Here is a 21,226-nt window from a genome sequence, read left to right as displayed (position 1 = left end):
CATGCGTGCATGTGCACGCACACACACGCACACACATACACACACAGACTTTCAGTGCTTTTTTTTAAAATGGAGCCATGTATTAAACAAATTTTTTTAGACGTTTTTTAATGAAGTTTCCCTCGGAATTGGTTCCCATGGGGCACAAAGGTTCACATGCCTCGGCCGCTTTTACTTGTTGTCTCCTGATCTATGCCCCGCCCAGTGATAAGGCAAGGAAGACGATATTGAGATGCACATTCTCAGCAGGAGAGACTCATGGGCTTTAACAATTTGGGAACAGTATGATTGAAGACATGTGGGTTACTAATAAGCAGTGCCACAAGTGTTAGTTATAACTCATGAGCACAGTCTCACTATCACTTGTATAACTAAGTTGTCAAAGTTGATGGGAAAGAGGTGGCATGCTGTACAAATTTGGGGACTAGGGAGAGAGATCAGTGTGGGTTGGAAAGGATTTCATGTATAAGAATAATTATGATAATAATTAGCATTCTCATCGTAATCTTGCAATTTACAAAGTGCTTTTACAGCATTTTCTAATTTCACAAAGGTTATGAACTGGCCTTTAGATACTATTGTGATGCCAATAGTAAGCCTCCGTGCCAAACCTTGAAAGTTAGAAGATGGCATTTAAGGGAGAGTGAGAGAGGAGAGGATTAATACTGCATTAAAAAGCAGAAAATCAGCCAAATTCATTGGCAAAGAAATAGAGTTATTCGGCATTTTAGAAACTCAAAAACAGATCTTGTTGAAGAAGCAGTTGGCCCGTATTTTGATTTCATGGTGCTTGGCAGTTCTTTTACTCTTCAGGAGAGAGGTTTTGATGTACAATTATAATGATGAAGTTTGCTTACTTGGAATTAAAAGATTCTCAAAACCAGGGGACATTTGAACCTTATTTAGAGGCAAAACCTAGAATTATTTTATTAAACCACTTAAAAATAAGTAGGAGCATAGTTAGAAGGGAAATATGAAGAAGTGATTAGTGTTTCCTTTAAAACTCAGATATCCATTTCCTAGAGAGAATCCTAGGTTCTCCTATAGGTTGCTCCTACAGCCATATCTTCCTTCCCTCACCCACAACTAAAGTTTGAACTTTCTGTGTCATAAACAGCCTAATCCCAAACCATGACTTAATAAAACACAAGTGAGTTAATCAAATGCAACTATGAATGAGAATTTACCTTGAAAGTTAAAGAGAACCCTACCTGCCATCCCTCGTTGTCTCCCTCCCTCACTTTTTTGCCCCCTGCTCTGCCTTTCCTTCAAAAGCACAAGGTTGACCTGGATTGCCAGGGAAGGAGACAAGTTATTAACTAGACGAACGGCCGAGCTTGTACCAAGTCAAGTTATTGGATTACACAGGGAGCTAGAATCATCTCCAGAGCCACGAAGGCAGCCCGAGCGCTGCGCGAGTGTGTCGCGGGCTCATTTGTAAGCCTTTCCAGATGTGGCAGCCGCGCGCGCTTGGCGGCCATCCAGGAGGCCGCCTGCAGTCGGCGCTTCCCGGGCCGCAGTGCGAGCCGCAATGCCGGGATCCTGAGGGCGCAGGGCTCGCTCGCGGCTCGCCCCCGGGCCCGGCGCGCACGCAGCCCCGCCGCCCCGCGGAGCCCCAGCCCGCAGCCGGCGAAGGACAATCTGCAGCGGGAGGAAGCCAGCATGGTCGCGGCGCCGGGGCTGCGCTGAAGTCCGTTGCGCGTGGATGGGGGACTCCGAGGCCCCCGTGATGGCTCGGCCCCTGAGAGCCCCTCTCCGGAGGTCGTTAAGCGATCACATCCGAGACTCCACGGCCAGAGCCCTGGATGTTATTTGGAAAAACACCAGAGACCGAAGGCTGGCAGGTGAGGGGCGCGAAGGGGAGGGAGGGACGAGAGGTATTAAAAGGAAAACAATTCAGCGCACAGACGCAGATATTAACTCGGATAATTAATGATCTCATCGGCTGGATAAAGTTCATCACCGTCTTGGCAATGCTTTCCATCTCCCTTCCTCTGGTATTTAACGTTTCTGGATTTTTTTTTTTTTTTTTCCTAATGCCTCTCTGGTTTCTGGTCTGATTATTTCTAGATAAGGTTTATGAGAGGTGTGGTTTTTTTTTAACCTTGAGAAGAAAAGCAAGGTCCTTTTGAGTGTCAGGGAATCAGTGGTGATGAGCAGCTGCAGGCAGAAGCTGCGAGGTCTGTTGTGCCGGCGGGGGTCCGAGGTGGGACCTGCTCTGGCCCCAGGTGGCCTGGTCTCTGCTGGAGAGGGGCCTGGAAAGGCTGTGTGTCCATGGAGTAATCTGCGCTACCCAGTGAAAGCCTGCTGGTATTTCCTCTGGCAGCCTGGAGCTGCTCTGAGTTCCAAGAGGGTGTCAGGTATGCTAGAGGCAGGCGTTTGAAATATAATAAAACATAAATACAGTGGTGCAATTCAGACTTACTAGGGCTCATGTGACAGCAACCAAATGGCCAACAGTGTTTTAAGGGGTACAGTAAAAGAAACAACTTATGCCTGATCCTGGTATCAAGAATATAAATTGATATAAAATAGCATCTTGTGATAAAATAATCTCTCTGAATTCAAGAAAGGTATCCTAGTCCTGTTTCATGGCTCCCCTCTGGGTGCTCTGTAAGTCTGTCTATTTGTGTCATCTACGTGAATGGGTCAGAGATGGTATTTTTTTAACCTTTTTGGTTAATCCGGTTGCTTTTCATATTCTGTGTGGAGTTCCGAATTGTTACAAATATTACAAGTGACCTCCAAGTGTCAACAGATTTCTGTGCTGTGTGTTCTCAATAAAAAGGTCCTTTGACTTTCACGTGATAGTCTTGACATGAATTGAAGAGGGGAAAATGTAAGGGTCGTGATTGTGATAACAGATTATGAAGATAACATGCTAGTTATATCCCTTCGTAGGCTGTAAGGTTGTCCTAAATGCTCATGGAGCTCTTTCTCTTTGTTAAGTGAAACAATATTGCCCAGTACAGGTCAGGGTAAACAATGTCAAGTTGAATCATAAAGCAGAGGAGGGAGAGCAAAATATTTTAAATTTAGCCATTTTATTATGGCTTTCAAATAAATATGATACCTTAAAGAAATCCTATATTCCAGTAAGTTTTTTTAAGCTGTATTATCTAGTGTTAACAGTTTGCAATTAGCTAGAGAAAATTTAAGAAGTAAGATAGTAGAATATATAATCTACTATAATTAACTATAACTGGTTGGGCTTTAAAAAAAAAAAAAAAGTAGATCCTTCATTGTTGTCTTATTTGACAAATCCATTGTCACAAGTGGAAAGGTTCCACAAATAATGTCTTATTAAAGACACACAAAAATATTTTGTGGTTTGGTGTTTAAACTCGAGAGTAAGACTAAATCAAACATTCCTGCTTCCCAGGATTCCCCTTATATTTTCATAAAGGATGAGATTTTTGACAGCTGTTGACCTCCTAGAATGAGGATATTATCCCTAGAAAGTTGCTGCCTGTCTTGTCATTTGTATGTTTGTGTGTATGTACACACACACACACACACACACACATAGTGTATATGGGGTAAAAAATGTAGTATCAAAGTAACTATTTAAAGAAAAATAGTTACTTTTTGTATGTGATAGAAGTTAAACATTTCCACAGCTCTAACAGCAAAGAGGATTTTACCTGTTCCCTGTCCACCGAAGAAAGAAATTCTTTATATTGCCCAGTTTTTCTGAGATGAGTATGACCTATTAGGTAATTCACACAGTAGAGAATCAGGTACTAAACTTGAAAAGAAAGAATTTTGGCTACCGCAACTGACTGGTGATTGGAGACTTGGACCCTTTTCATGCCTCCCGTGTGCTTGGCACATAGCTCAGAGCTCAATCAGTGTCAGGTGGAGAGCAATTTGGTGCACATCCAGATCTCAAGAGCACTTACTGTCCTCCTTCTCCTCAGACTTCTCTGCACCCCACCTTCCTACCAACCCCAGGCTAAATAAAAGCTGTGAGTTATCCACAAAAAGTCACTTCTCTAAACACCAGATGCAGTCTTTACTATCTATCATAACACTCCACCCTCCGCTGCAAAATGGAGGGAGGTACCAAGTCCAAATCTCTGGCTTCACCTCACGTTGTGAAATTAATGCAGTGACAGGTAAACCAGTGTTTTGAAGCCTCTGAGGAAAATACTTTTAATACTACCTGAAGTGTTATTTTCATGATGCTCATTACTTTGATGACTTTCATCAAGTCTCTCAAACGCTAACCTGAGATTTCCGTATCTTCCAGAGGTTTAACTTCTTTGGCCATGGGGCAAAGTTTTACATTTCCTTGTTTGGTATTTTCTCTCTCAGTCAGTCAATTTTTCTCTCTCTCCATGTGTGTGTGCATGTAGGTGTGTATGTATCCCTCTCTCTCACCCCCACAAATACACACACTCTACATAACTTAACAGTTCTTAGTTCTTCTACCCCAAATGATGTTATGTATGAAAACCATCATTTACATTTCTTTACCTTAAAATCCCTTATAAGTAAAACAGGGATTCTGCCTATTATTTTTACAGATCCCTTTCCTTGTGTAAACAACATGCAGAATTGCTGCTAGGAAAAGACCTTCAACTTGTAAACAATGATGGAACGGACTGTCATCATTGTATCCTCCTTTACCTGGAATTGCCTTTTTCTGCCCAACCACAACCCGTGGGGTTTCTTTTACTCCTATTCTCTCTCTGACTGTTATTCCCAAACCCAAAGGTACACAATCTCTTTCCTAAACTTAGTAGCCCCTGTGGGCTCCTGGGTGGTTCAGTTGGTTAAGCGTCTGACTCTTGGTTTTGGCTCAGGTCGTGGTCTCAGGGTCCTGGGATCAAGCCCTGTGTTGGACTCTGTGCTCAGCAGGGAGTCTGCTTGAGATTCTCTCTCTCCCTCTCCCTCTGCTCCTCCTCCCACCAAAATCAAAATGAGGTAAATCTTTTATAAAAATAAAAATAAATAAAAGCAGAGGATGACATCTAGTTTTCAGGGAATTAAAACGTTGAGGTTAACAGTGGGTGATGGATAAGGTAGACACCCCTTCCCTGGACAAATTGTGCATCCATCATCAGTCTCTTCCATCCCTCTCACAGTTCCCTCTACTGCCTCCTCCCTCCCTTTGGGTACACAGACTTCTTGGCTTCAGGGTACATTTCATTCCCTAAAACCTGTTACCCCTTAATCCTTTCAAATAGGGCTTTTTAGCCTTTTTTGTGCTAATAGATCTTTTTAGCATTCTGGTGAAGCCTGAGTTCACTTACCAGAAAAAAAATTTTTTTTAAGATTTTTGTTTGTTTATTTGACGGAGAGATCACAAGCAGATAGAGAGGCAGGCAGAGGGAGAGGGGGAAGCAGGCTCCCCACTGATCAGAGAGCCCGATGATGTGGGGCTCAATCCCAGGACCCTGAGATCATGACCTGAGCCGAAGGCAGAGGCTTAACCCACTGAGCCACGCAGGCGCCCCAGAAAAATATTTTTTGATGTATAAATAAAATACATTGAATTAGGAAGGAAATCAATTATAGTACAATTTAGTTATCAGGGTATTCCAAACACAAAATTATGGTATAGTGATAGAAAATGAGTGAATTGTATAATAGACTATAATGTTTAAAATATAGGGAAGTAAATACAAATTAAATATTTTGTAAGGATATCAGTGTGCAGATTGTTATTGCTAGCTAGAATAAGAATATTAAACTGTACAGTAGTCTTTGATTCATCTCCTTGTCACCAACTATTATAGATAGAATACTGGGGAGCAACATCCACATCTAGGCCAGCAATGTGCAAACTTTCAACTTTACTGTTCAGTGGCTGAATGGGGCCAGCAACGACGTCACATGAACATCTGTGGATGTCGATAGCACAAAAAACACAATCGTGTGTGATCTGGAGTAGGTTTGTTAACTCCCCAAACTGTGGAGTAGGAATAAGTATAAATGATGTTTTGTGATATCTACATCAACTCTAATGTGCTGTGGAAAAGTCTGGTGTCTGTTGGTGACAAAGTCACAGGGACAACTAATCCCATTGTGTGTGAGGCAGGGGGAGGTGGTAGTTTTTCAGTCTTCCAATTCATAATTGGAAGAAAAGCTAAATTCCAGTTTGAGTTTTGTGAAAATAAAAGAAAGAAATTTGTCCTCATCCAAGTTCATAGACACTCTGAATTCTACTGGTAGACCCTAGGTTAAGAATTCTTGCTTTATCCATACTTTGCCTTCTGAGTACTTCCAGTCAAACATTCTCATAGACTGAGATGTTGAGCTCTCTTGCATGAGAAGACTGGATTTTACTGATGTATGTTCAACAAAGCTCTGCAAACGAGTATGGACTGATGTACCAATTAGACTGCCTCGAAGGAAAAACAAGAGACGCTAAGATTCAGACTAGAAAGAGACAGAGAGGCTAAAAGAAAGACAAAACCCCGACTACACACATGTACAGTAGCTTTCATAAGTTTGCAAAGTGGAATGGATAAATACACTGAAAAGAAATTAAATATTAGCCTTTATTTAATGGCATCTCATAAAGTAAGCACAGCTTATATAGTGTAAAACCCACTGATTGCTTAAAAAGTATTCAACCTACTCTATTAGAGAAACATGACATATAAGGGGGAAAAAATGTAAAAGCCTTAGCCTGTTGTGGGACATGTGTCCCTACTTCCATAGCTAAACATTTTCAAGAAGGAAGAAAACTGAATTGTCTAGGAGGAAGTCAAGAAAATTGAGACAAATCTCAATCCAAGTGAGATTCAATGGACATAGAATAAATCCAAGTATTTACATTAGATTGGATACCCTGGGAGTATTCTGTTGAGTGGTGGGTATCTTCTGTCTTTTGTGAAATTGAGTTTTACATTTCTGCTGACTAGGTCTCCAATTCACTAGCAAGACAAATGTTTGACGTGCTCTGTCGTACCTTGGCCCTCAGTTCAGTGGGGCATCAGGAATTCTGGCCCACTTCCCATGGTGAGAAACCACAAACACTGACTCCTGTGAACTGTCTTCTGCTCATTGGTTCACAGTGAAAAGCAAGTGAGGGCATATATAATGCCTTCTAACTAAGAATTATGTATGCCTCAAAATATGCAGGCTCCTCCAGTAAACAAAGACTTCCCTGGATGTATGCGATACTATGTGTAATATTTTAAAGGGTCTGAGAGACAACAACTAATGGTGCTTCATGAGTCCCTATTACGTTTCGGGGGGGTAGATGTAGCATGTCCCTATTAAATTAGATAATACTCTTTCAGTTGAAAAGGAGCATGTTGATGTCGAGGTCAGCTCTGATGAGTGAGAACATAGTATATTGGCTAAGAGAGCTGGCTATGATATCAGACTTCTGGGTTTGATCCTGCTCTTGCACTGGAGAGCTTTGGGCAAGTTAGTCTGTTTCTTACCAATATAAAGAGGATGATCATAGTACTTAGGTCATAAAGTTGTTTCAAAGATTAAATGAGCTACTGTGTAGAGTACATAGAAGAGTCACTGACATAAAGTACATCAGTTTCATTGTTAAAACCCCTCTTCTCTTTCCCCATGCCCTAGGTCCATAGAAGTTTCACCCTGCTAGCATGACACCACTGTAATTTATCTAAGCTGTTTGGGCAAAAATAGTTCAACCAGTCTAAAAGTAGAAAATAAAAGGTAAACTATCAATGCCAGATGGAATTTATTTCCATACCTCTGGAAGAAAAAAACAAAGAATCAGGTGACTTCTGTGCAGACCTTGTTGAATTCCAAAATGAAATGACTCATGAGAAAGCTGTTTTTGCACATTGGTAAAGAAATCAGTCCTTGCATATGACTTTGTCAAGCTACGTATACAATATCTGAAAGTCTCCCCAAGCGAGTTGGAACCTGCTTTGAAAATTGCTCTCTAGATGGAGCCAAACATGGAAAAGAGCACCAGCACCAGCAGCCTGGGGTTTCAAGCATGTGGTGCAGCTCTGGTATGGGAAGAAGTATGCTAAATGTCAAGGCTGCCACTTGAAAGGGATGTTTGGCCACCTCCCTTTCTGGAGCAAAACTTGTGCAGCTTTCCTCATTTAAAACTAGTATGTATAAGCTGTCTGCATATTTTGCCAAAGGTCCTTATAATTACAATAACAAAATGTGTCCAAGGTCAAGGGCGTGGTAGAAGGGATAGATTAATTAGTCACAGGTATGCTTAAGGATCTGAAGCTATATCTTGAAGCCAAAACTTGATTTAAAGGAACATTCTACTGCAAGTTCTCTATTTCAGAGGAATTAATTAAGGTACAGATTGAAGTTAAACTTGTTGTTGTATATGCTTTCCAATTTCTGGTTATAGTCTCTTCTTTTTATAATAATCTATCATTTTTGGCACGCCTGGAGGTGCCAGTTGTTAAGCATCTGTCTTTGGCTCAGGTCATGATCCCAGGGTCCTGGGATCGAGTCCCACATCGGGCTTCTTGCTCAGCCGGGAGCCTACTTCTCCCTCTCCCTCTGCCTGCCTCTCTGCCTACCTGTACACACTCACTCTCTCTCTGTCAAATAAATAAATAAAATCTTTTTTAAAAATCTGTCATTTTTATGGAAGTGTAGCTGACACACATTGTTGCATTAGTTTCAGGTGTACAACATAGTGATTCAGCAACTCTGGGTGCTGCTTTGCTCAGCACAAGTGTAGCTCCCATCTGTCACCATACGGTGCTGTTACAGCACCACTGACTAGATTCCCTTTGCTCCACCTTTTCTTCCTGTGACTATTCATTCCATAACTGGAAGCCTATATCTCCTGCTCTCCTTCACCCATTTTGCCCATCGCCCCACGCCCACCCCTCTAGCAGCCGCCAGATTGTTCTCAGTATTTATGGGTATGTTTCTGTCTTTTATTTATTTTTCATGTTTTGTTTTTTAGATTCCACATATAAACACATATAAAAGAAATCATATCATATTTGTCTTTCTCTGACTTACTTCACTTAACATAATGCCATCTAGGTCCATCCATATTGTCTCAAATAGCAAGATCTTATCCTTTTTAAGGCTAAGTAATATTTCATTATATATATATATATATATATATATATACATATGTGTGTGTATATATATATATGTGCATACCACATTTTCTTTATCCATTTATGTATGGATGGATACTTGGGTTGCTTCCATATATTGGCTATTGTAAATAATGCTGCAGCAAACCTAGGGGCTGTATATGACTTTTCAAATTAGTGTTTTCATTTTCTTTGGATAAATACCCTGTTGTGAAATTACTGGATCATATGGTAGCTCTATTTTTAATTTTTTGAGGAACCTCCATACTTTTTTTTATAGTGACTCTACCAATTTACATTCCTACTGCCAATGCATGAAGTTTCCCTTTTCTCCACGTTCTCACCATCACTTGTTATTTCTTATCTTTTTGATTCCAGCCATTCTGACAGGTGTGAGGTGGTATCTCATTGTGGTTTTGATTTTCACTTCCCTGGTGATTAGTGATGTGGAACATCTTCTCATGCACCTGTTGACCATCTGTGTGTCTTCTGTAATCTGTCATTCTTAAAGAAAGAGGATATACCATCCAGAAGTCTCAGGCTGGGATTGTATGTGTATGATAATGATGATGAGTTTGCATTTTTCCTTCTGTGCTCTTTCCTTATTGATTGAGAACAACTTCTGATACTTTTTGAAGCATGTGCTTGGAATTATTAATGAAGACTTTCCTAAAGTTAACCAAAGACTAAAGTTATCTATCCTCTTAATAATTAAATTCATGACTGTAGTGCTACTGTTAAACTTCGCAGGCACAGCCAGAGATTGGGCATGGAATATGAACTAAAGGTGGCACTTGGCAGGAGGTGGTCATTATCATTTGGATGCAACTTTATGGCAAATAATATAATGACAGTAATTAACTTGTCATTGGAGTGCTTACCAAGTGCCAAGATGTAGACTGAGAGCTCTAAAGACATTTTCTCATTCAATCTTTAAAACAATCCTGAGAGTTATACACGACTATTTTTATTCCCATTTACATATTTTTTGGTAATACCTTAAAAATCTATTACTGAGTATCCATGGACAAAACACAGAAACATCCATATCTGTCAGTCATTATTAATTAATCTCACAGATATTTATTGAGAGCCTATTATATGCAAAGCACTGTGCTAGATAATGGTTGACAAACAAGGCAGAGACATGATCCTTGCCTACCAGCTGTGAATATAACACCTGAATTCTACGTTTGAATTTGAGAAAGGACCTACATGGTAAAGTGAACTCCGTTGTAGTAAGGAAGAAGTATGCAGTACTTGGACACTGAAGGATGTCTGAAACTCATCCATGATTTGTTCTTTAAACCAGTGGTTCTCAGGGAGATGGGAGAAGACAAACTTCTTAGGGACGGTATCAGAAAGAGCATATATAACTTTTAAAAATATACTCAATTGATGTATTGTTTTCTAGCACAAAATTCTGAAAATAGACAAGGAAAGCATGGGTGAGAAGGATGGGACATACGTACAAAGGTTGAGATCTACATGTTTAAAACTCTCTGCTGGTCCCTGTGGGTCCAGCTCCCTCATGAGGAGAATAAGCTGTACATATAAGGAATCAGACCAGCAGCGGGGTGCCCCTCAGAGGGAGAGCCTCTCTGCAAAGAAGGAACAGGCAAGTTAGTCCATTGTCCTTAGGGAACTGGCCATTCTCCTCTCCAGAGGACAAAGACTCATGACTTCCAAAATACCACGGAGCCATATCTTTAATCATTTTTAAAAATGAGATGTTGAGGGAACCTGGGTGGCTCAGTGGGTTAAAGCCTCTGCTTTCAGCTCAGGTCATGATCCCAGGGTCATGGGATCGAGTCCCGCATCGGTCTCTCTGCTCGGCAGGGAGCCTGCTTCCTCCTCTCCCTCTGCCTGCCTCTCTGCCTACTTGTGATCTCTGTCTGTCAAATAAATAAATAAAAATCTTAAAAAAAAAAAAATGAGATGTTGACCTTTTACCAAAGTTTAAGTACCCTAAAGTCTAAAATCTGTCACAGGCTAAAATAGGGTGCTCTTGACTGATTCAGAAATTAGAATGAGCTACAATTGCAAGTTATACTTTAAATACCTCACTTTACGAAGATTACTCTAAGATTTCAAAATACATAGACTATAGATTGAAATAGATTGTCCCAAGTCTTTTGTGATTCCACAGAATTTCTTGTGGGAACCAAACTGGAAGTCGGGACATCTTTTCCTTCCACCATAATTTTAAGAGAGAGAGAGTCATATTGCATTTTTAAAGGAAAAGAAAAATAATGATTGGTGACATATTAAAAATACGACAGGGCACCTGGGTAGCTCAGTCAGTTAAGCATCTGCCTTTGGCTCAGTTCATGATCGAGGGGTCCTGGGATTGAGCCATGCTCAGCGGGGAGCCTGCTTCTCCCTTTGCCGCTACTCCCCCTGCTTTTGTACTCTCTCTCTCTGTCAAATAAACAAACAAAATCTTTTTTAAAAAATGACAATTACTGTATTATTAAATGTTTACCAGTAACCAAAATTATGTCATAGAGTAGAAAAATAGTTGAGATGATAGAATTGAAGAATTAAATATATAGTCATAGTGAAGCTCCATATACCAGATGATCTGTAAAAATTCTAGTCCATTTTGGATTGATGGCATCCTAGATTGCTTTCAGCTTTGAAAATTAATTATTTGTTCAATGGAGATGTTAATGAAATCAATGAGAAAATTACCAAAGAAGATATGAATTTTCATTAATACTGCTTTTATTAGCTTTTACATGTTTGATTAAAGTATATTTTGAATACTGACAACATGTTCATGGATCATGGCCTTATTTTCTCTTAGGAGTGATTTCACTAGTAATTCCAAAGAATCTAGTTAATTTTGGCTTCTTAGCATGGCTGGGTAGAGAGGCTGAAGGATGAAAGAAAGCAGGAAAGTTTTTCAGAATGAATGTTTCCCCTTCAAATAAGGGGCTTAGAAACAGAGAAAGTATGGGACATGGTTCAGACACTGAACAGTCAAGAGGGCAGACAAAACATCCATCCACTGACGCAAAAAGTAACAAAGAAGGGTTTTGTACTGAATGGGTATAATCTTTTATTAACTACAAATTAGCTAATATTGATTATGCCCTCACTATGTGAAAGACAGAATTCTAGGTGGTAGAAAAGACACAAAGATAAAAACTGTCTGGACTTTAGTACTCTAGAGTCTGTTTGGCAGGAAAAGTGACCTATGGAGAGAACAAGACTCTAAGGGCTGATCTGATAGGTATCATATGGTACTTGCTCAGCCCATCAGTACTGCCCTTGCCTCCCTCTCTCCCCCTCTCCTCTGCACCTATGAATTTAGCTCTGGTCCAAGTGTACTATAACAAAAGGTTATCCACACTATATTATCAGCACTCCTTTTTCTGTACTTTGTCAGTCATGCTCATTTGTACTCCAATGAACATTATTTTTAAGTGAAAATTTCCTTGACACAGCTAACTTTTAAAGTCATAATCACAGCTTTTTCATGATTGCTCATAGAAACGAAAGCCTTTGAATCGTTGCAGAAAAGAGCCTCTATGCCCCTGTGGGGATGTGACAGCAAGTGATATGTGTGTGCGTACATGAGCCAGGAGAGGGGTGTGAAGGTATACAGATATTTCAGACTGAATTTGTTTTGCATAGTAGCATTGGTACCTTCAGCCAGGTAAGTTATTTGGATGTTCCTCAATGTTTAAAAAATTCTTACACTAGTAACTGACTCACCTGGTGGCTCCCTCCACTGAATAAAAATTTAAAGAAAATAAAACAAAACAAAAACATAAAGTACTCCACTATGATTTTACACCAGTTTACCTTAGGAAGCAGTAAGGTTTGCCCACTTTGAGATAGTCATTGACCTATATCTTGTATTCTGTGTAACTCAAATGTGTTCCAGACCAAAAGTTCAATAAGTACTTGTGAGTGGTAGCCAGGAAGTGGAGAATGAAAAGAAGATATTTTTATGTTTTGCCGGGACTCTGACCCCGACTCCTATATTTGACAGTAAAAATAGCTTAGTGTTGAATTTGGTGTCATGACAGAGAAGTGTCAGTGTTGATCCTCCATATCAAGAATTTCCAGTCAGTCAATTATTTCAGTCAAGAACTGAAACAGTCTCAATAAAAACAAATTAATGACTTCTAGAAAAAAATACCAAGACACAGAAAAAAAAAGGGGGGGGCATTATTATTGCTTGGTAAGATCTTACTTGGTGATCTCTGAACATCCTGATACCATATATCACTTTTTTTCTTTCTTCTTTCTCTTTCTAGGGCATTTAGCACATCTAAGCAATTTCACACACACACACACACACACACACACACACACACACGCCTCAGGAAGCCATCACTTCAAGGAACTCCTCCATAAAAAATTGAGGATTCCTGATTTACAGGATGCTGATGTAAAAGTCACAAGGTAGCATCTGGTTGTTGACAACTTGGGGTGGAGGTGGGAGTACAGCACATTTAATGATGTCTAGACTTTGTTTTATGTTGTAGATTTTTTGTGACATAGTTAGCTTTTTGCAGACAACTCAAATCACTGACTCAGCATTCGGTGTGGTTCTGTTTATCATGATCCATCATCTCTAATCTGGTTTTGAATAGCAGGATGTTGTGGGTCCAGATTGAAGTGTGACCTCTGAATGTTTTCCAGTCATGCTTGATTACTATATCCTAGAGGTCTAGACAGTGTTATTGGTTTCTCACCAACATAAACATCTGGCAGAAAAAAAAAGCCACTAAACTAGATGAGTAAGAACATTCCTAATGTACCTTATAATATACTGTATTTAAAATACAACTTTTTAGAATGAAGCCTTTCTCAGGTTGAGAAGGATGTCATCAAACATATTGTTTTTCAACTCTGATAAGACAGTGTTTGGACTAATTTTTCACTCATGAAAACAAGTTTGAACATGTAATTTCAGATTGCAGTAGAAACATCTTTCCTTTGTGCTATTACAAGAAGCTAGAATTTCATTTAGTGAATTCCAGCCAAATGAAATTAACACATGCTTGTTGACTTATGTGTAGCTCATGGATGGACAGATGAGATGACAAACCAGTGGGGACAGGGAAGAGAGATGGTAGGACCAAACCCACAGTAATGTGGGGATGGGTAGAATATTAGGTCTTCTCAAGTTTTATTTTGGTGGGTTGATTATCTTATTCTAAGAGTTATTAATTGTATTGAAACAATAATTTTTTTTTAAAAGCAGTGGGCTTTTTAAAAAGAAGATTGATTTATTGGAGAGAGAGAGCAGGGGGGAGGGGCAGAAGGAGAGAGAGACTCTCAAGCTGACTCCCCACTGAGCACAGAGCCCCCATGAGGGTGGATCTCACCACTGGTGAGATCAGGACCTGAGTCAAAACCAAGAGTCAGATGCTCAGCCGACTGAGCCACCCAGGCGCCCCTGCGGAGTGCTTTTTTAGGAGCCAGACTCCACCAGAGTGAAGTACCTTGCCACTGAGTTATGGGGGAATCTGGGCCCTTCCTTTATGCTGGCCTCAGACTACATCCAACCAAACACCAACAGAACAGGCCCGCAGACGGGAGCACCAGCTTGGAGAATGTAGAAGGATGACATGACAACCCGAAGTGTCTGCCTTACTCTTGTCTTTTATATGCAGGTGGAACCTACAGCAGTACTGTGAGAGTAACGCTGGGAATTTTATACCGAAGATATTATAAATTTGTGAGATGTGCATTCAGTAACCAATTCCAATCTATATGCAACAGTTTGTGCATAATTTTAAGCTTCTTTATTTCTGTTTTGTTGTTGTTTTTGGTTTTTTTGGTAGGGTACAAAGGGAAGATAGAGAAATGTTTTTCTCTAGTCCTTCAGTGATCACTTGTGTATATTGACGACTTAGAACACAAGACTATTTCCAGCCAAAGCCCTTTGGCACAGCACAATCATTGCACAACTGAAGATAAACATAGAGGGTAAACTTCAGAAAAATTATTTCAAAATGGTGCCTGAAAATCTATTGTAAATGCCCTTTGCACCATTTAAGACAACAACAGCAGTCTGTGACCGGCCCATCTGCACATACCCCAAGGATTAGCCAGCACATTAGAGCCAAGTTTTACAGTCTGGGAAAGAGGGAAATCAACATTGAATTTAAAAAAAAAAAAAAAAAAAGGAAAGGAAAAAAAGAAAGCATAGTCTGGGAAGGGCATTACCAGGGAGGTGAGGGCAAATGGCCGCCTGCTGATACTGCCCTCTTGGAGACGCGGACAGTTCAATCCAAGCCGCACACCCACTTTCTCAGCCACCAGTGCACACATTCCAAGCTCCCATTCTTGTGAGGCCAGTTCACAGAAAATGTTTTTATTTCTGTGACCCTGAGCATGACTCCCACTTTGCTGTGTAAAGTTTCCCCGAGTGAACCTCCGTGGCCTTACGTGATTAATCCCTACCACAGACCCACACATACCCCCAACTCTCAAACTTCTTTGTGATTATCTGCTCTTTTTCTTTACTCATTTTGTAATTAAGTGAGATACTGAGTTTAATAAGCTCACAATGCATAATTTGTCCTTGTGTGTACCTGCTTTCTTTTCCTTGTTCCAGACTTTTCTTCCTATTGTGACTTAAAATATTTTAATTGAATAACAAAAGACCATTACTTGAGCTATCCACTCGTCTCTATACAAAAGTGCATGTTTTCAAATCACAATAACTGATGTAATGTCTCTGTTTTTGTACGGAGTCTAGGAAAATGATGTTTGACAACTTTTATGAGTAGAGCAAGAAGCTGACCCCAATACTTTGTGCCAGTTGAGTTCTAAGGGTCAAAAGCCAAGTGCTTTTAATAACTTTTGAAGAGTAGGTAATCCTTGCTCACTTTGAAGACTGAAGCCTGTACTAATTGCTTTTGTAAAATAAAGGTGATGTTGCTAGAGCTAATGGTCCATGCAGTCATACCCTGGGAAATTTGATCCTAGTATCTTGGGTGGCTTAAGTTGCTGTTTTCATAACATACTCATTGTTTTTTGATTCAATACAGTTTGGGTAACATCTGAAATTGCTATCTTTGCTTTCCAAAATCTTTTCTCTAAAACTATCTTTAGATATCTTGTATCAATTAACTAATAGCAGTATTACCTTTATTAAATATTTTATACATCTAAGAAACCCATGTATCAACCACTAATTTAAGTGAAAGAACGTTAAAATCACTGTTTAAGATTTAAAATCTAAAATTACTGCGCGGACCTCCTGGATCATATATTTTCCTCCATTCTCCTCCCAACTCTCCCTGAAATTCTCCAATCTTGAGCTTGGTGTTGAATCATTCCCATACTGGTTTTATACTCTTACTACATATTTAAGTGACTTAAGACAGTAATAATTACTGTTTTGCACATTTCAGTTTTGAAGTGGTACCACACTGCCGATACCCTTCGGCAGCTCATTTTGCTCACAGTTATATTTTTGAGATTTGTTCATGTTAGAAGTAAAGACCATTTATTCTTACTGCAGTTATATAAATATACCATAATTTACTTACTCATTCTGCTGTTGAGAGGCATTTAGGTTGTTTCCAGTTATGTACTATTACAATTACCTGCTATTAGTAGTACTGTTATTCATACCTCCATGTTTTTATGTATAGAAGTTTCTCTATGGAAGACCGTTCATCTAAGGAGGAAACTTCATAGTCTAAGATACGTACACCTTATGTGACCAAATTGTTCAACATGTATTATACACCTGCCAACGATAAATAATACCCAATATAGCAGAGAAGTTTTCAAATGTTATAAAAATCACAGAATATTTACTTCGAAAAACATGAAAAGATAAATGGCATACATAAGATAGTAAGTCAGTTTTATATATATGTGTGTGAAGACACATATATATTTGCATATGTAGTACATACTTGCACACATATATAAATTTATGTGTGCATATCATATATGTGCGTATCTTGGAAAATTTTTAATTTTTAATAGAATTAAGTAAGTTTGGAATGAAATTGTAAATAATTAATGTTTCATTTTAGTGTGGTTTTTTAATATAGGTCAAGCTAAAATGTAATTATCTCTTTAGAGGTGATAATAAAGAAGATATGGGAGATGCCTGGGTGGCTTAGTTGGTTGGATGTCTGCCTTTGGCTCGGGCCATGGTCCCAGGATCCTGGACTCGAGTCCCATGTTGGGTTCCTTGCTCGGCAGGGAGCCTGCTTCTCCCTTTGCCTGCCGTTCTCCCTTGTGCTCTCTTTCTCTATCTGATAAATAAATAAATACATAAAATCTTCAAATAAAAATAAAGAAGATATGGTATATATGTATACAATGGATATTATTCAGCCATAAAAATGAATGAAATCTTGCCATTTACAACAATGTGGATAAAGCTAGTGAGTATAATGCTACATGAAGTCAGTCAGTCAGAGAGAAAAGACAAATACCACATGATTTCACTCTTAAGTGGAATTTAAGAAACAAGAAAAGTGGGGGAAAAGAAGATAGACAAACACAAACCAAGAAACACACTCTAAACTATAGGGAAACTATAGAGAAACTGATGGTTATCAGAGGGGAGGTGGGGTTGGGGGATGGGTAATATAGGTGATAGGGATTAAGTAGTGCACTGTCCTGATGAGCACTGGGTGTCCTGTGGAACTGTTGAAGCACTAAACTGCACCTGAAACTAATATAACACTGTATGGTAACTACATAAGCTGGAATTAAAATTTTTGTAAAAGGTGATAATAAACATTAAGTTCATTTATGCCATTCTGAGCCTGAATTTGGGTACAAATGCAGCTGAGGTAGGTGCTGAGAATAGAGAATGTAAGGAAAGTACAACGATGAGAAGTGAAAATAATGTGATTCACAGAGACCATCCTCCCAATAACCTATATTAAGAAATGCTTACAAAAATACCCAACAGAATACCTCCCTCCACCACTGCCCCCACCACCACACAACAATCTGTTGGAGGCTTCATGAAGATCAGAGCTTCCCTGGAACCAAGGATGACAACCTGGCAGAGGTGGCCAACTACTTGAATGCCATCAGAAAGCAACCCTGTCCTCAAAGAGGAGATGATTATCCTTAAGTGGAGGAGGCACTAATTTGCAAAAATAAGCATAGAATTTTTTAAATTCTACCCTATCAGAGGAGGAAATAGTAATACTTTATTTTTAAAATGTCTTTTGTAAGGGAGGCCTCGAATGGTAAGAACTTGTGTCTCTCTACCTTAACGTTTTACTAGAAAGATACTTGACTCATGATGGTTTTTCAGGTTGAAGTTTGAACTACTGAATATGGGCATGGAGACCTCTGCACTGGTATTCAACTATCCACCTCGCAATCTTTCCTCTCATCACGTGGAGAAGTTGGGAGCAGCACACTAGATTGTGTTGAGAAGTATCAGATATCCTAAAAATGGGGATATAATGAGCCGCTCACAGTTGCTTGGCAATATTGTGAGTTTATAGTTTCCTTAGTTAAATAATCTCTTTTCGTTTTATTAAGGTGACCACAAGTCATTTCTTTACAATGTAAGGTCCAAAAGGAGATAAGTCATACTTTGTAAAACATGTGTTGATTTTCTTCCTCATCACATGGTTGTCACTTTTCCTCCTAATTTTAATGCGTTTTAACATTTCTCATGGAATATATTCACCTCAAGTACTCTTTAAATTCCTTTCTCATCTTTTTTTCAAAATATAAACCACCTTCTCTTCTCTATAGTCTTCTGATTTCAGTTTGGACTTCTCTCTAATGACCACAATTTCTGTACCTCATTTACTTATTCTGTCACAATCACTGTCAGCATTATTATCGTTTTTAACACACATGACATGATTGACACTTAGAATGTACACTCTCTCCCATAGCAGTAGCAACCGTACCTCAAAAGAGGAATGGGGAAGAAATTGTAGGAAGGGTTTTTAAGGATTTTTAAGCCCCCCCTCTTTTTAAGATTCAGAAAGAAAAATTGAAGTTTTTTTAAAGTTAATTAATTCCAGTATAATAAACATAGTGTTTATATTAGTTTCAGGTGTGCAATATAGTGACTCAGTAATTCTGTACATTACTCCATGCTCATCATGATAAGTATACTCTTTTTTTTAATAAAGATTTTATTTATTTATTTGAGAGAAGGCGTGAGCAAGAAAGAGAGAGAGCACAAACTGAGGGAGAGGCTAAGGGAGAGAGAGAAGCAGGCTCCCTGTTCAGCCCCAATGAGGGGCTCGATCCCAGGACCCTGGGATCATGACCTGAGTGAAAGGCAGATGCTTAACCCACTGAGCCATCCAGGCACCCATGATAAGTGTACTCGTCATCCCCTTCACCTATGTCACCCATCCTCCTAACCACTTCCTTCTGATAACCACCAGTTTGTTCTCTATAATTAAGAGTCTATTTTTTGGTTTGTCCCTTTTTTCTTTGCTCATTTGTTTTGCTCCTTGAATTCCACCTATGAGTGAAATTATCTAATTATTTTACTTAGCATTATACCTTCTACATCCATCCATGTTGTTGTAAATAGCAAGGTTTTATTCCTTTTTATGGCTAAATAATGTTCCATTGTGTGTGTGTATGTGTGTGCCACTTCTTTATCCATGCCTCTATGGGTGGATATTGTAAATAATGGCAGTAAACATAGGAATGCATATGTCTCTTCAAATTAGTTTTCATATTCTTTGGGCAGAATTATTGGATCACATGATAATTCTATTTTTATTTTTTTGAGGAACTTTCATACCTTTTTCCGCAGTGTCTGCATCAGTTTGTATTCCCCAGACCAGTGCGTGAAGGTTCCTTTTTCTCCACATCCTCCCCACCACTTGTTGTTTCTTGTGTTTTTTACTTCAGCTGTTCTGACAAGTGTGGGATGATATCTCGTTGTGGTTTTAATTTGCATTGTCCTGATGATGAGTGATGTTGAACATCTTTTCATCTATCTGTTGGCCGTCTGCACGTCTTCTTTGGAGAAATGTCTGTTCATGTCCTCTGCCTGTTTTTTAATTGGATTTTTTTGTTTGTTTGTTTTAGTGCTGGGTTGTACAAATTCTTTATCTATTTCGGATATTAACCCCTTATCAAATATATCATTTGCAAATATCTTTTCCCATTCAGTAGGTTGTCTTTTCGTTTTGTGGACTATTAATGGCTCTGCAGAAGCTTTTTATTTTGATGAAGTCCCAATCGTTTATCTTTGCTTTTGTTTTCCTTGCCACAGGAGATGTATCAAAAAAAATATTGCTACAGCCAGTGTCAGAGAAATTGCTGTGTGTCCTCTCTTCTACGACTGTTATGATTTCAGGTCTCACATTTAGGTCCTTAATCCATTTTGAGTTTATTATTCTGTATGGTATAAGAAAGTGGTCCAGCTTCCTTCTTTTGCATGTAGCTGATCCATTTTCCCAGCACGATTTGTTGAAGAGACTATGTTTTTCCCATGGGATAGTCTCACCTCCTTTGTCATAGATTCAAAGATTGAGGCTTTTCTTCAACTTCTTGATATCTAATTTTAGCTGGACACCTAACATGCCGTGCTAGTCTCTGGTCAGTTTTCCTTGTATTGTTATTTAATGGTTGCATAACCCTATGAAGTAGATTCTGTTATAAACTTTGTTTTACAAATGAGGAAACATGTCCAGGGTTGTTATGTATCTTGCCAGAAATCACTTGATATGTCCAAAATGGAGCTGCTTCACTTTCCCTTGAAACTCACCTTTTTCATCTCAGTTCATGGCAGTATTCTTGGACTGCTCTCTTCTTTCATACCGTAAATTCCTTCCATCAGCCAATCACATCAGCTCCACCCGCAAAATGCGTAGAGAATCCAGCCGCTTGTCACCACCGTCGCTGCTACCACCCTGGGCCAAGCCACCATCACCTCGAACCTGTGTCCTTAACTGCCTCTTAACTGCCACCCTACTTCTACCCTTGCCCCTCCTATAATTTATTTCAAATGTGGCAACCAGAACGATGTTTTTAGACATAAGTCATGTCCTGTCACTCCTCACCTGAAAACCCTCCAATATCTTTCCCTCACATTTAGAATAAAATACCTTCCATGGTCAGGAAGTCCTAACCTGACTGGGGCCTGCCTCCCTCCCCTGCTTTGCCTTCTTATATTCTTTCCCCAGTTCACTGCATTCTACACACTTTGGCCTCTTTGCTGTTCCTTGGCAGTTGCTGTTCCCTCATCCTGAAAA

The 21,226-nt window shown here is 39.4% G+C and overlaps 1 protein-coding gene and 1 pseudogene across 2 annotated transcripts in view; both read left to right on the top strand.

Annotated features, from left to right (window-relative positions):
• LOC308338758 (rho GTPase-activating protein 7) overlaps nt 1–21,226 on the top strand; it is a 414,690-nt gene that overhangs the window by 240,797 nt on the left and 152,667 nt on the right. The gene's annotated exons all lie outside the window — the stretch shown is intronic.
• Nucleotides 1,706–21,226, top strand: part of LOC308338991 — a 60,841-nt pseudogene continuing 41,320 nt past the window's right edge. Inside the window, exon 1 of the transcript in view lies at nt 1,706–1,844. The product of the transcript in view is annotated as an uncharacterized misc_RNA (transcript). The remainder of the gene's footprint in view (nt 1,845–21,226) is intronic.

Source organism: Martes martes (genome assembly GCF_963455335.1).
Source record: "Martes martes genome assembly, chromosome: 2".
Taxonomy (NCBI): Eukaryota; Metazoa; Chordata; class Mammalia; order Carnivora; family Mustelidae; genus Martes; species Martes martes.
Note: the sequence above shows the minus strand (reverse complement) of the source record. Positions and strands in the feature narration are given on the sequence as shown.